General features: G+C 36.9%; 1 long non-coding RNA gene across 1 annotated transcript in view; it reads right to left on the reverse strand.

Moving 5' to 3' along the window:
• Window positions 1–3,018: 3,018 nt before the first annotated feature.
• The window catches only part of LOC147577554 (uncharacterized), a 101,516-nt gene continuing 89,705 nt past the window's right edge, over window positions 3,019–14,829 (reverse strand). The window contains exons 2-3 of the long non-coding RNA XR_015255859.1: window positions 3,753–3,909; window positions 3,019–3,573 (exon numbers count right to left, since the gene is read on the reverse strand). This is a non-coding gene — a long non-coding RNA (uncharacterized LOC147577554). The remainder of the gene's footprint in view (window positions 3,574–3,752; window positions 3,910–14,829) is intronic.

Consider the following 14,829-nt stretch of genomic DNA (forward strand, 5'->3'; position numbering starts at 1 on the left):
GCTCTACCTTAGATCAGTAAGGTCTGTGCCTGTCCAGACGCACCATATAATCAGCGCGGGAATCTACCATGGGATCAAACAACAAAAAGTAATTGGCATGTCCATGGCATTTTTCTCTCTGGCCTTCAACTGCTGTATTCATTCATTTCCTGGTTGTGCTTTTTTAGTATTTGACACCAGTACCAAAAAGTGGTCATTTGTTCTTTAGTAAATAGGATAATCGTATACAACACCGAAAAAATAGACCTCAAAATGGGCAGCTCAATTTCAAAAGAGCTCTAATCCTCCGATCATTCTCATTCTCTCTTAAACAGCTGCTAGATGAACAAAATCATTTTTTAAAAAGTCAGTGTTCAGAGTGTAGAATTTATTAGTAAGAACTGACCAAGTTAACTCTCCCAAGAAACCACTACTAACAACATGGCGGAAAAGCTTCCGGGACGGTTGTCGGGCACTTCTGTGTGCCATTGCATGAAGATAGGTTGGAGTTGCAGAAAGATGTGCTGTTTTTCAGCTGGCGTGTATTTCCTTGGCTTTTGAATTCTTAGGGAACATTCTAATATGGGGGAGAAGGGAAAGGCAAAGGGCAAAACGTTGAAAAGTCAAGTTGGCATTTTCTATTAAGCATGGAATCAAGTCTACTCAGTGTGATATAGCTGGAGACATGGCAGGACAAAGGAGGAGGCAGTGTGGCTGGGCCCTACCTAGCTAGCATGTGCTGGAACGGCTCCATATTGGCTCCAACAGTGACTTTCGGAAAATTTCACAAGTTAGTTGTTAAAAACATTCATCGAACACTGAGTTTTACCAATTCAAAATAAATTAAAATCCACTAAACATGAAAGTAGTAAGCACTCCAACTTATACGTCTACTCCACATTCAATAAAGTTACACGGCTTAAAATCACGCATTGTGGTAGTATTTGCACCATGCACACGAGCAAAATGCATATTGGTTTATTTTTTTTCTGTAAAACCAGTTACTAAATATTTACCAGCACATAATGGCTGGACCCGGAGCCTTACACTGAAAGCTCAGACCTTATTCTTCAGCTTCTAATGCTAAGATGATCTTGCAAGCTAGAACAATAAATCTCCGTGGCAAAAGATAAAAACGTATGACTGAAAGGACGTTTATCATCAATGGAACTTGGATGTGGAATTAAACTTATATATATAGGAATTTAAAGTGACTTATCTTGGGTGTGCCTGGGCGGCTCAGTCAGTTAAGCAACTGACTTGGGCTCAGGTCACGATCTCACAGTTCGTGAGTTTGAGCCCCGCATCAGGCTCTGTGCTGACAGCTCAGAGACTGGAGCCTGCTTCGGATTCTGTGTGTGTGTCTCTCTCTGCCCCTCCCCTGCTTGTGTTTTCTCTCTCTCTCTCTCTCTCTCTCTAAGAGATAACTAAATATATTTTAAAAAATAAATAAAGTGACATATTCTAACATATGACCCGTATCCAGTGGAACACCATTGTTTAAATATAAGTCATCCTCCTTCTGAAATTTTTGATGGAAAAGCCTTTCTGGATTCTAGTCTTTGTTAATTTTATCATGCCATGAATTTATTTTTAGCAGATAAGAATTAATTTTCTTATATGATCTTATTATGCTGTGATACAATTGTGGCAGCTATTATTGCACTAACATTACAGATTAGGAAATTAGTACTCACTGAGATAAAAAAAATCCCCCAAATTTAAACTTTTTAAAAAAGACACATGCTTCTTGACAAAGACAATAACCAATCCATCTTTTTCCCTCATTGAGTAGGCATCCCTTAGAGGGAGGCTCATGACTACAGTATATTTATTATTCATAAATAATAAATAAGACATCTATGCTTTATAAATGAATACATTTATTAAGCAAATTATATATAATCTCTGCTCTTCTGGAGTGACTATAATATTGGCATAAAAATCAAGACAAGTAAAACAAAATAACAATCAAATAAATAAATGAAATTTCACAAAGTATGGAAAGAACAGTGAATTAAAGCAAATAAAGTTATACAATTGAGTATCATTAAAATGAGGCTATGAATTGAATTAAATGAGTCATTTTTAAAAGGCCTCTGATAGAAAATGATACCCCTAGATGGTTTAGTCACCTTCTTCCCTTTAATAAAACTTAGATGTCCCCTGAAGGTATTGCTCTCACTAAAAGCTTCTGGGGTAGAGACTTTGTTCCTCTCACATGTCCCTACCTGATATACTTTGTGCCAGGAAACCCTGTCTGTCCCCGAGCCCAGGGAAAAGAATTCTTCACAGACAACCACTCCCATTTCCAAATCATTCCATTTCCTTTCTTCAGATACTGTGGTTGGGATTCTTCCCTTAAGACTGTGCCATCATTGATTATTCATAATCAATCTAAGATAATAATTTGCTCAAAATAATACTAACAGTGTATATGATTATTTATGTTCATGTGTATATCTTACATATTAAGTTCCAAAAATGCCAAAAGAGCTCCCTGGGACTATCTTAAGTTGTTAGAAAACCTAACTCAGTAGAGTATTTATTTAAATATTTCCATTGTGCTAAACACAGAAATCCTGAAATGCAATTTACAGACTTTTTATTTAAAGAATCTCCTCCAGTTTCTTTGTTATCTATCTATTTAATCAGACAGAGGGAAACATAAATACCATTTTTCTACCCTAACAACTGATTTAAAAAGTTTGTGGATTTCTCGTGGCTATTTAGAGATGGAAGTAAGGAAATAATAAGTTTACATTTAACAATAAGAATGCTAATATCTAATTCCCTGCTTATCTTCTTTCCTTCCTCCAAAATTAAACATAGTCAGAAACATTCATATGTTAAGATGATTAGAAAAGTACAGCTAATTGTTCATCATTTAAAATGAAATGTATTAGAGCCTCAAAGACAAGAGCTACAGGATGATTAGTTTTCAATAAATATACTTGCATGTACATCAATGTATTAGAATTCTCTAGTTCTCCAAGAATTTGACTTGGAGAACATTCTGCTCACTCCAGGTTTGCTCCCCGCTATAAAATACAGCTTTTAAATCATAAATATTAATCAGGCCCCATATCAAGAACTCCAAAATATTTTAAAATGATGTTATGAATAAATATGCTTTTATCCTTTTTTTCCTTGGAAGATGGGTAATATTTTAATATGTTCAAAACATGTACAGTTAAGATGCTTCACCAAATGCAAAAATTACTAAAACAAGATGATATTGTTGTGATAATTTGCAAGCAACATATTTTTGTGGATCCCATCTCTACTTCATATCTGGGAAATATCTAGAAATATAAAAACGGAAAGAAACGTTAACGATCTTCTGAAGATGATGGACTTGTCCGTGTCACAGTGAAAGCGATACATGTTTCAATGTCTGTTTAACAACTGAAAAACAGATATTTTGAACAGAGGTGGCTTGATTGCTTTATATGTTGTTGTTCCACGTAGCATTTTGGAATATTTCTAAGTGGGAAGAAATAGACGCAGGAGTGACGTAAGTAAAATGATGTAGTAAGCAGCTTCGAGCACTTCTTTTGTGCATCCATGTTACCAAGAGAGTGAAAAGAGAGCCTACAGAATGACAGAAAATATTTGCAAAAAATATCTCTGATAAGGGTTTAATATCCAACGTATATAAAACTTATCACAATCAAACAACAGCAACAAAAAAGGACAAGCAAACTAATGTAACAAATGGTCAAAGGACTTGACTGTACATTTTTGTAAAGAAGAAATATAAACAGTGGCACCTGCGTGGCTCCGTCGGTTGGCCTTTCAACTTCAGTTCAGGTCATTATCTCCCCGTTCATGAGTTCGAGCCCTACGATGGGTTTGCTGCTGTCAGCGCAGAGCCTGCTTGGGATTCTCTGCTCCCTTTTCTCTCTGCCCCTCCCCAGCTTGCACTCTCTCAAAATTAAAAAAAAAAAAAAAAAAACTTTAAGAAAAGATATATAAACAGACAATAAACACATAAAAAGATTCTCAGCATCATTAGTCACTAGGGAAATAGACATCAAAGCCACAATGCGATACCACTTCTCATCTACTAGGATGGTTATAATTAACACATACAAACAAACAGTATGCTTTAGTAAAGATGTGGAAAAATTGGAACCCACATATATTGTTTGGAATAAAAATGGCGGGTCCACTGTGGAAAATATTTTGATAGCTCCTCAAAAAGTTAAATATTGAATTACCATATGACACAGCAATTCCATTCCTAAGGGTTTGCCCAAAAGAATTAGACACAGGAACTCAAACAGGTATTTGTCTCCAATGCTCATTGCAACATTATTTAAAATAGCCAAAGGTAGAAGCAATCCAAGCGTCTATCCACAGATGAATAATAAATGAAATGTGGCAATGGAATATTATTAACCACAAACAAGGAACGAAATACTGATAAATACTCCAACATGGGTCAACACTGAAAACACTATGCTAAGTGAAAGAAACCAGATATAAAAGGACAAATGTTGCACAATTCCACTTCTATGAAAAATCTGGAATGGACAAATTCCAAGGACGGAAATGATTACAGGTTATCAGAGACTGCGGGAAGGTGAGAGTGTGGCTTCATGCTCAATGGATACAAAGTTTCTGTGTTGGGTAACCAAAAATCCATGCCTGTTGCACACCAATGTGAATGTAGCTCAAGTCACCAAATTTTACACTTCGGATGTTTAAAATGGCAAATTTCATGTTATATGTTACCACGGTAAAATGTTTAAAAATGGAATTGATACAGAATCAAAAACTTGACAGCTAGAAATTAGCCCAGAGTGTTCAGCCAAAATTATATCAAGTGTAAAACGTATAAAATGCAGTTTGATGTGAAGATATTTTGAAAGTAAGGCAAGCAAAAGTAGCGTAAGAGCTATGTTCGTTTATTTTATGGATTCTGGAAAATCAGAACTCATAGCATGTTTCTCTGGGCTACCTTTCTTCAGATATGCATGAAAGCAAGCTGTTCCACTGTATACGCACACAGATGAGGTTGATTCAGAGGGATGCAAAACAAGTCTCAGAATGTAAATGTCACGTTGAGGGCACCTAGCGTTTGACGTGCTGGCTTACCTATGGCAGTGGGACATCTGGGGGCACCTCAATGAAGGGAACGAAGTGTGTGAACTGACTACACAGGTTGAATTTGTTCTCCTGGCTTCACCACCTTCGTATCCTTATGTGTTTTACAATGTTTTCTCAAGGTAAGGTAAATTTATATCATGTGAACCTGTTTCTCTGGAAGTTGGCGTGAAAACTGCCAAAGACGGATTCAAAGATGATGTCACTATATTAGCAAGGCTCAATGTCACCACTCCAGAGTGAACTTGTAAACATATTCCTTCGGAATAGGCAACAAAATCATCCTTTTGAGGTGCTCTGATTACATCTCATACCTTTTCTCTTGATGAATCTACTCCATCCTCCCTAGACCCAAATCTTCATCGCCGACTCAAAATATGTAAATCAAAGATTTACGTGTGTATATAAATCTAGGTTTATCTTCATTCTTACACTGGAAATGCACCTAGATACGTAATACATTTTAAGTGCAAATTAACATTAAAAAAGTACAATTGGAGAGTCTGTTTTACCGGGGGAGGTGAATCTAGCAACACCCAGAACAAGAAGGCTCATGGAAAATATTGAGAATGTGGACTACAGAACAAAATTTGAGAACAGGAAGAACAAAATGCCACCAAAATGTCATAAGTAAATTGCAAATGATATCTTTATAACATATCTTAAGCGTTATATTCATTTACTTAATCATATTTAATTTATCACGCATATATGGAGCTTAAGAAGAATTAACATTTAAAACATCAAAGCAAAATAAATGTGGGAACACATTATGATGGATTAGTTATCAGATATTACTGAAACAGAGTTAAGGTAATGAACAGTCGGTCCTCAACTTTTGCCCAGCTTCCTGTAATAAGTTAATGTGTAAAATATGTTAAATGAGGATACAAGGAAAATTGAGTAAAAGAATGATACATAGATTTCATATAACTTTTTTTGTTTTAACTAAAATATAAGAAAAATATTTTACATCTCCAAATTTTAATAGCCATGATTAATAAAATATTAGAAGACTAAATCCTTTATTATTAGCACTGAACCATTTTCCATCACATTCCTGTCTGACTTCCCTAGAGGCAGTTATTACCATGAATCAGGTAAAGTACCTCTTGACCACTCACCCCACGTCTTTCTCCCTATGATCTGCACAAGCCAGCAATGGCTATCAGTTAAAGCTTTCATAGAACACACATTTCTTCTGTATGAAAGTTAATAGTAAGCATTATTTCAGGAAATCTGCAAGAAGAATAAAATAAATCTACTGGAGAGGTAGGTATATACCACATCTCTAAAGATAAACAGATACTAATTTCAGTTATAGTTATTATTTATTAAATATCAAACACAATTTTAAAACAAAGTACATGTATTAATTATTTCATTATATTTCTCTTTAAAAAATGCACAATGTAAGTAGCTTTATTATCTTTTGTTCACATAAACTTCTAAAGATCCAGTATATGAGAAAGGCTGGGGGTCAACCACAAGACTATCTTATCTTACTTATGAAGTGGGTCCTATGGAAAATTCTGAAATAAATTTGGCATTGATTTTAATTTATCTTTCTTTTTAATTAGATTGCGTGCGAACTAGTCTTTAAAGGCACCTTATTTATATTTAGTTAGATACTTCTCTTGTTTTAGCTGAATATCTTGGGGAAAATAGGATAGATAGGAGTGGGATGGATTAGAGACAAGGAAGAAGACATAAGAAATTCTCATAATGGCATAGATTTTGGAGTAATTTCAAACATGTAAATATCCCAAGATCCTTCATAAGAATTCATTGGCGGTGGTTCAGTAGCTTAAGTGTCTAAATTCGGCTCAGATCATGATCTCACAGTTCGTGAGTTTGAGTCCCATGTTGGGTTCTGTGTTGACAGCTCAGAGCCTGGAGTCTGCTTGGGATACTGTGTCTCTCTCTCTCTGCCCCTCCCCCACTCATGCTCTGTCCCTCTCTGTCTCTCAATAAATAAATAAATGTTAAAACAATTAAAAACATAATTCATGGGTTAACCTTTTAAATCACTATGAAGTTGTCTCTGTTTATTGTATATGAAAAAGAGATATTTTATGTCATTAGTAGACTTTATATATTTTTTCCCTTTCCTTTTAAGCTTGCATACTACTTTATGTAGGAAACCTACTCCTGAAAAGACGATCAATTAATAAATGAACTTTTTTACAGGTGACAATGATTGAAAACATATTTTACGCATTAATATGAAATTACCATTGTAAAACTTGAGTTTGAACATACCAATTATCTTTAGAATATGGAATATGTTTTAAAATAAAGAACAAGAATGAGCAAACATAATATTGAGGTGGCTTTATCAGTAGCTTTTCATACAAATCTCTAAATCATGCTTCAACTCTATGTATTTAACGTAATCCAGTGCTCCCATTACGTTTGAATGATGAAGCAACATGGCACATTTCTACTGATGCAAATATATAATTTAATCACATTGTATAGAATGCCAGCTAAAACAAAAATAGTTCAATATCAAGCATCAACAAAAAATGCTACCTTGGAAAATTATTCAAATAAAAGTGATGTGTGAGAAATTTCATGCTTCGGTAATTTGTCAGAACAACTGATATATATTTAGACATACATGAATATACTTTACACCCACATTTTACCTAACCTGCTCATTTTAACACATAAGCCAATTAAATTAAGTCATTCTCAAAGTGATCTTACATTGCTAATTTTCACAGAAATAAGTCAAGTTTTTCCTAGTCTCACTATTCTTTAAGTGGTGGTCACATAGTGGAAGAAACTCAAGGTGAATAAGCACGTAAGTAAAGATAAAACATAAAAATAAAAGCTACAGTTTAGTAGCTCTAAGTTTATTGATTTTTGTATATTGTACATTTTTTGGTTGATAATATTGTGACATTCAGTAACAAATAGATTCACTGCTAATATCCAAGTAATTCTGATATTTTCTATAATATTTTTTTAAAAATTTATAATGAATACCTTTTTATTATAGTATCCCAGTGTGCTGATAAGATCTTATTTGTAGGTATAAAAACTCATCTGCTCACCAAGAAAATCACTATGATCACACTTATGTTTTTTCTGATGAAATTTACCCAAATTGATATTGGAAAGGCAAATGTTTATCATCCATTTATTCACACATTCATTCATTTGTTCACCAAATATTCCCTGGAGATTCTCTCTCTGTCAGCATTGTTCTACAGCCCATTTTTAGTGCTGGGACACACACAATATTCCCCCCCGTGACTTCTGTGGGAATAGCCCAACATTAAACAAAATAAATATTTGAATTACATAGAAGTTTACAAATATGATAGATCTGGGGCAGGATGAGAAATGTGTTTTGAGAAGTCAGAGTTTATTAGGATATTATGTAAGGTGATAAAGGAATTCCTTTGAGAAGGTAATATTTTATCAAAGAAGGAAGTGAAAAGATAGTGCTGTGATTCTCTAGGGGAAGAGCATCCAAAGCAAAGTAAAAGAACGTACAAAATGTCTGGGTTGGGGGGCATCCTCTCTATTAAAAAAAGGCTTCAAAGGAGTGGGCAAAAGGGAGAGAGAAGCAAATACAGACAAATGATGCAGGGAGAAATTGTACTGGCCATCTCAGGCCTCTGTATACATTTTGGTGTTTACTTTCAGGAAGAAGGGAAGGGGGGAAGCTATCGGTGGGTTTTCCACATGACATGGCTTCTGTTTTATCAAAATTACTCTGACTGCTGGGTTGCAAATGGACGATGAGAGAACAAGGAGGGAAGCAGGGTGACCAGTTATTACCTTCTCTTGGATCCTGTGAAACATCATGCAGACTCTTCATCAGGGATAAAGCACTCATTTCACAAGTTGCTGAGAGGGTTGGCGGCTGATGGCTTCCAGATGAGTCGGTGTGAGGAATTTCCCTTGGCTGGAGGAAGACGCTCACCCAAGGCTTACACCTGGCCCCGAACTTCAGTTCAGTTTGTCTCTGAAGGGTTATCCCAGTCTAAAACTTCCTGGATGGTTGGTAAAGGCTTCTTGCAACTGAATCACAGTCCAACTTTCTCCCTCCCCCTGGTCATGCTCCCAATTATTTTTTACAAGTGTTGTTCTAGAAAGCCCTCCTCAATAAAGTGTGTGCATATGTCTCCATTGCAGAGTCTGTTTTCAAGGTAACCCTACCTGGGACAGATTTAATTGCAATAATCCAGGCAAGTAATCAGGGCGTGACCAATGATCTTTATATTGCCAGATCCCTTGCTTAATACCTGCCCATCACCAGGATTTGACATTTCTGGTTTCTCTCTTCTTCTGAGAGGATTTGCTCATTTGGTCTTCAGTATATTAACTTCATCTTATTTTCCACTTACACACATGGCCAATCCTAGTCAGTGTTCTGTTTCATTCTTCTTCACATTCTGGATTCTAAATGTCACAGTGTCTCAAGGTCTGGTCCTTCATCCCTGTCTCTTTGGTAGCTACCCTCATTCCCTATACATTGACGAAGTTTCAAGTTTCTCAATTACACAGGTGAAAATACTTGCTGTCATCACTTATTCTTTTCTTCCTTTCATACCCTATTACAAGTCTTTCAAAAAATCTTATTAGCTCTACCTTTGAAATATATCTGGAATTCATCCACTTTTCATCATACCATTGTCTCCACACTGTCCCATCGATAATCGTTCCACACCTGGGTTATTTTAATAGTTTCTTAACTGATTCCCCTGCTTCCATTTTTGCAGATGCTAGTGAAGCCATAACTGCTCTTTGAAATCTTAAGTCAGATCTTGATATTTGTATTTACAAATTTCCTGGTGGCTGACATCTGACCAAGAGCAAAACCCAGTTGCCGCACCATGATTTGCAAGACCATGTCTGATCTTCTTTTGATGTGTAGTTGCTTGAAAAGCTGTATGAAGACCAGAGGCTGTAGAGAAACCAAAGCTCTCTCTAGCCCACATCAAATACCGAGATTTTATCACAGACTTCTGATTTCAGTGGGGTATGTGTGTTTGTGTGTGTAAGATGCATCTAATTCTACCAGTGCCAGAAAGATGAAGCTGGGGTGAAGATTCTGTTTTATCACATTGTTATAGCTCAACACTGATTTCACCAGGTGTGAGAAGTCAGTGATTGCTTCCTTGCACAGCATAAGACCCAAAGGGCCTGGGTGGATTCCTTGAAATCTGTCATCTCAGATTTCCAGGTCTGTATGCACCCCCTAAGAGTTAAGCATGGGAACAGTGAGCCACACATCCACCAATCCTGTCTCTACAGCTGTTCCTTAGCGAACGTGCTCAAGTAGGTCAACATGTAGGCTGCTTGGACACTTGGTTTTGGCCACACAATGGCTCTCTACTTTACTTTGTGAACTTTATTTCTTGGCATCCTTCTCTTTCCTCCAGTATGCTCCAGATTCACAGCTTCCTTGGGGATTTTTATGCTTAATACACAAGATCCCCGCTGAGGACCTTTGCTTTTTCTGCTCTTTCTGCCTGGGATGTTTTCCTTCCAGTGAATCTGAGACCTAACTCTCTTGGTTGCTTCAAAGTTTAAACAAAATATAATTCTTAGAGAGGCCATACTATCACTTCAATGCTTTTGCCCTGACTCATTTCATTATCATATGATTTCTTCCTTCCCGCTGTTAACCTTAACAGTAAAATTTAGTTATTTTTACCAGCAAAAATAAGTTTACTTAGATACAATTACAATTCAGGATAAACAAACTACGGTGAAACCATAAGCCCAGAAAACAAAGGAGAAGTACAACCCAGTACAGCGGAAAGGGAAGAGTTGAAAGGGCTATTATAAACAAAACACCCCTTGGAATAAACTGAGAGCTTGAAATAGAACTTTTCATTGGCTACCTCGTGACAGTCTCTCACTAGTTGGGCTGTGGTCAGAGGAGAAGGAAAGCTTTCTTCTTCTTGCAGGGATAGGATGTAGTATGGATCTTCAAGGTACACCTCTATCTGCTGGTCTGCATTTGACTAGGAGCGATAGGGTGTAACAGCTCCCTCGCTGCTGCCCTCCAGACTCCATTCCCTTTATTAAGTTTTGCACCACATAACCATTATTCAGTATCAGAATTGTGTGTTTTGCTTCTTAGAGCCAGCATTGTTGTCTCTTTTACAGGTAACTTTTGATAGCTGAGTCTACACTGTAACACCTAGTATGACCCAGAAGTGCCAGAGAATTTGTATCCCTCTTAAAAGAGCCCTTAACTCAAAACTGACCTACTTGGAATTGCATAAGTCCCAGCTCCCTTTTCTCATATCAGGACAAACATGTAGTGTAACATACCCCAGATCTCTGCAACAGATTTACTGTAGGTGTTTATGGGAGTGTGACTTTTTGACCTTCTCCCATTCCATACCTTGCTTTGCCATGTCTGCCTTTACTGGTCTCTCTGGGAGTCTTTCCCTACTAAAGGGCTTGCAGATGAAGCTTGTCTCATGTCTGCTTCTGGGAAACCTGACTTAAAACAGTGGGTAACAGAGGTGGCCTGGGGACATGGAATATATTTATATGATTCTGAAATTGTTTCTCTCATCAATCACATAGCAACAGATTGGCCAATGGATGGTACTAATTTCTGGCATATTATAGGATCACAATTGATCATTATTTTATGTGTCCTTATCTGAGATGTGATCAGCTGGGATGTAATACAAGCATGAGATCAATTTCAGGCTGTATCTATAGAGAGATACAGGAGGAATGACAATTACAAGGACTATGGGATTGATGGTCACTGTGCCCCACTAATGCATTAAACAAAGAAAGTGATAGACTCAAGTACACCAATTAATAACCGAATTTATGGTAGGAAAGTTATAAAGTATTCACATAAGCATTTAAAGACATATACTTTCCTGCAATTGAAAGAAAATTGATTTGGATCATCTGACAGATCTAACTGTAAAAGTAGAACTTCTAACTGAACTGTTTGCTCAGCAAGTCAAAAACTGACTCAGAAATGCAAGGAATAAGACCGTAAGACTCGGAATGGGAAAATCTGAGTGAATGGATTAAAAACTATGGAACAAGCCAATCTTGAGCCCTCTACACATGTAGAAGTGGCTTACTTTCCTTTGTTAGACTATAGTTGATTCCTGGAGACTCTGAAGTGGGTCCATCTGAGACAGATTTCTTGCAAAGCAAAGCAGGTTCTTCTCCGACATTCCTTCTTGGCCATTTAGCCAAAAGTTATTAAGTTTTATCATGGCTTACAGGAGTTCAAGAATCCGTAAGTGAGGAAAGAGATCATTTGTGATTGGAGTTGTTGGACCTGGCTAATATGTACCAGCAGGAAACAGAAAAACAATCCTACAGATTATAAGAATGAAAGAGATTTTTTAAAATGTTTATTTATTTTTCAGAGAGAGAGACAGACAGAGCGTGAGTGGGGCAGGGGCAGAGAGAGAGACAGAGAGAGACAGAGAGAGAGAGAGAATCTGAAGCAGGCTCCAGGCTCCAAGCTGTCAGCACAGAGCCTGATGCAGGGCTTGAACTCATGAACTGAGATCATGACCTGAGCCAAAGTTGGGTGCTTAATTGACTGAGCCACCCAGGAGCCCCAAGAATGAAAAATATTTGAAGTGATATGGATTTTTGTGGTAGGAAGGGAACACAAAATTCAGTGGATTTCAAGAACATCTGGGCTCAGCCCTAGTACACTTTAAGGATGGCTCCTGGAAGTATTATGAGGTACATCACGTGGAGTTAAGTTTCCAGGTACACCATGCTAGAATGCATAAAACCAATAAAAAGGCTGAGGGACTGGTCATGCTAGAATGACTGTGTACTTCAGGATGAACCAAAGGACGTTAGCCTTACTAAGGTTATAATAAATGTGCTTGTTATATGCTTGACAATGCCTATTGTTTGTAGGCCAAGAATGATTAGCAGGTAGTGATATTTTGGAACTAGTGTCAATGATGGCACACAATTCTGGAACAGCAAAGGCAAGGTGGTAAAACTTAACCACTACCAAGAGATAAGGAAGAACACACTTCCCATGATAGCAGGATCAACACAACAAGAAAGAGGACTTGTTAGGCAGGGGTTTATGGGGGTGGCTGAAAGACCATCATAGTTCCCGGGGAAAGATAGAAAGACCACCAACAAAGGTCTCTATGTATGTACACATATGTTAAAAATATCCAGAATAGATGAGCAGAAAGTTGATAGCCACTCCAGTGGATAGCCTTATTCCCTCAACCTAGTTTTTAAACCTGAACCAATTTACAGATGCAGGTCCAATGACTAAAGCAGGGCTGTGTCCTGAGAAGCATCACTGATGCCAGAGCAAGGATATACGGTAAACATAATTCCATTCTTTTACCCCAAGGGTCTATAGCCATAGGCATATGTGGAAAAGGAAGCACGCACCTCTTTTGACACAGTGTGAATCGACACTGGTATCAGGTGAAACCAACTGTGATCATAGACTCTTCTAAGAGTATGTATGTACATCCGGTGGTAAATTTGGCCCAATCCTGTGTTCATCTCAGTGGGTGCAAAGAGTCCATATCCTCACAGCGAGTCAGTCCCTATTTTCTAAATGTTTATCTAGGTGAGTATATATACTAGCAACTGACAGACCCTCACATCACTTCCGTTTTATGTTGATAGTTATTGTTATAGGAGAGGCAAGGAGAAGACCTTGACAAGATTTCCTTTCACACCACAGCCAAGAGAATAAATAAAAGCAATACTGCCTCTGGGGTAACAGCACAAAATCAGTGCCATTTTGAAAGGCATGGAAAGTTGCACAAATGGTGATCCCTACTGTGTTCTTGTTTAATTCACTTGTCTGACTACTACGAGAAACAAATGCATCATGACACGCTGTAGCGAACTACAGCAAACTAAGACAAATGGTGACCCGATACACAGCTGCTCTGGCAAGTGTGGTATTCTTACTAGAACCAGTAAACAAACTCCGCTGTGTTATATATTTCAGTTTTTATTTTTAGTTCTAGAATTTTCGGTTTTACTTTAAAATTTAATTTTCTACTCAAAAATATCAACCTATCTTCATAAACGTAAAACTTTGTAGTTTTTCTCTTTTCTACTGATGACACTATTTCCCAAGTTTATAATGATCAAATTTGGTTATCCATTTGACTGCCAGGGAGTCGTTGAATTTTAATATTTTTAGACAGAAAGTTTCAAAGACATACTCATTTTTGATGAAGAGGGAACTCTTCTGCTTGGATAGACAAATAAAAACTGGCAAAGAGTTGAGCTAACTTATTTTGTATCACAAGTTGTATTATCTTGAATCAAGGAAAAACATTTAAAAATCTAAACTTGTTACTGAAATTAACACATACTAGTGTTTCTAAGTTTTGATTACCAACAGCCTCTTGTAAGTAATGTATAAATAAAAGAGTATAAATATTAGAACGTGTTGTCAAACCTGACCCCATACATCCCCTAAGATAGTTGAAATTAACTTGATATAAAGGTACAATTGAAGTACCATACATTGCAAAGAGAAACATATTTAGATGAAATTAGGTAGTAATAAACACCATCTTCTTCAAAATTATTAACGCTATTAGAGGTTATAAAATGTTTTTATTAAAATCAAATTTTGAATGTTTATTTACTTATTTTTCAGAGAGAGAGAAAGAACGACCAGGGGAGGGCAGAGAGAGAGAATCCCAGCTAGGCTCTGTTCAGAGCCCAGTGCAGAGCTCAAACTCATGAACTGTGAGGTCATGACAG

The sequence above is a fragment of the Puma concolor genome, chromosome C2, assembly GCF_028749965.1.
Source record: "Puma concolor isolate L17-30 chromosome C2, mPumCon1.1.hap2, whole genome shotgun sequence".
NCBI lineage: Eukaryota > Metazoa > Chordata > Mammalia > Carnivora > Felidae > Puma > Puma concolor.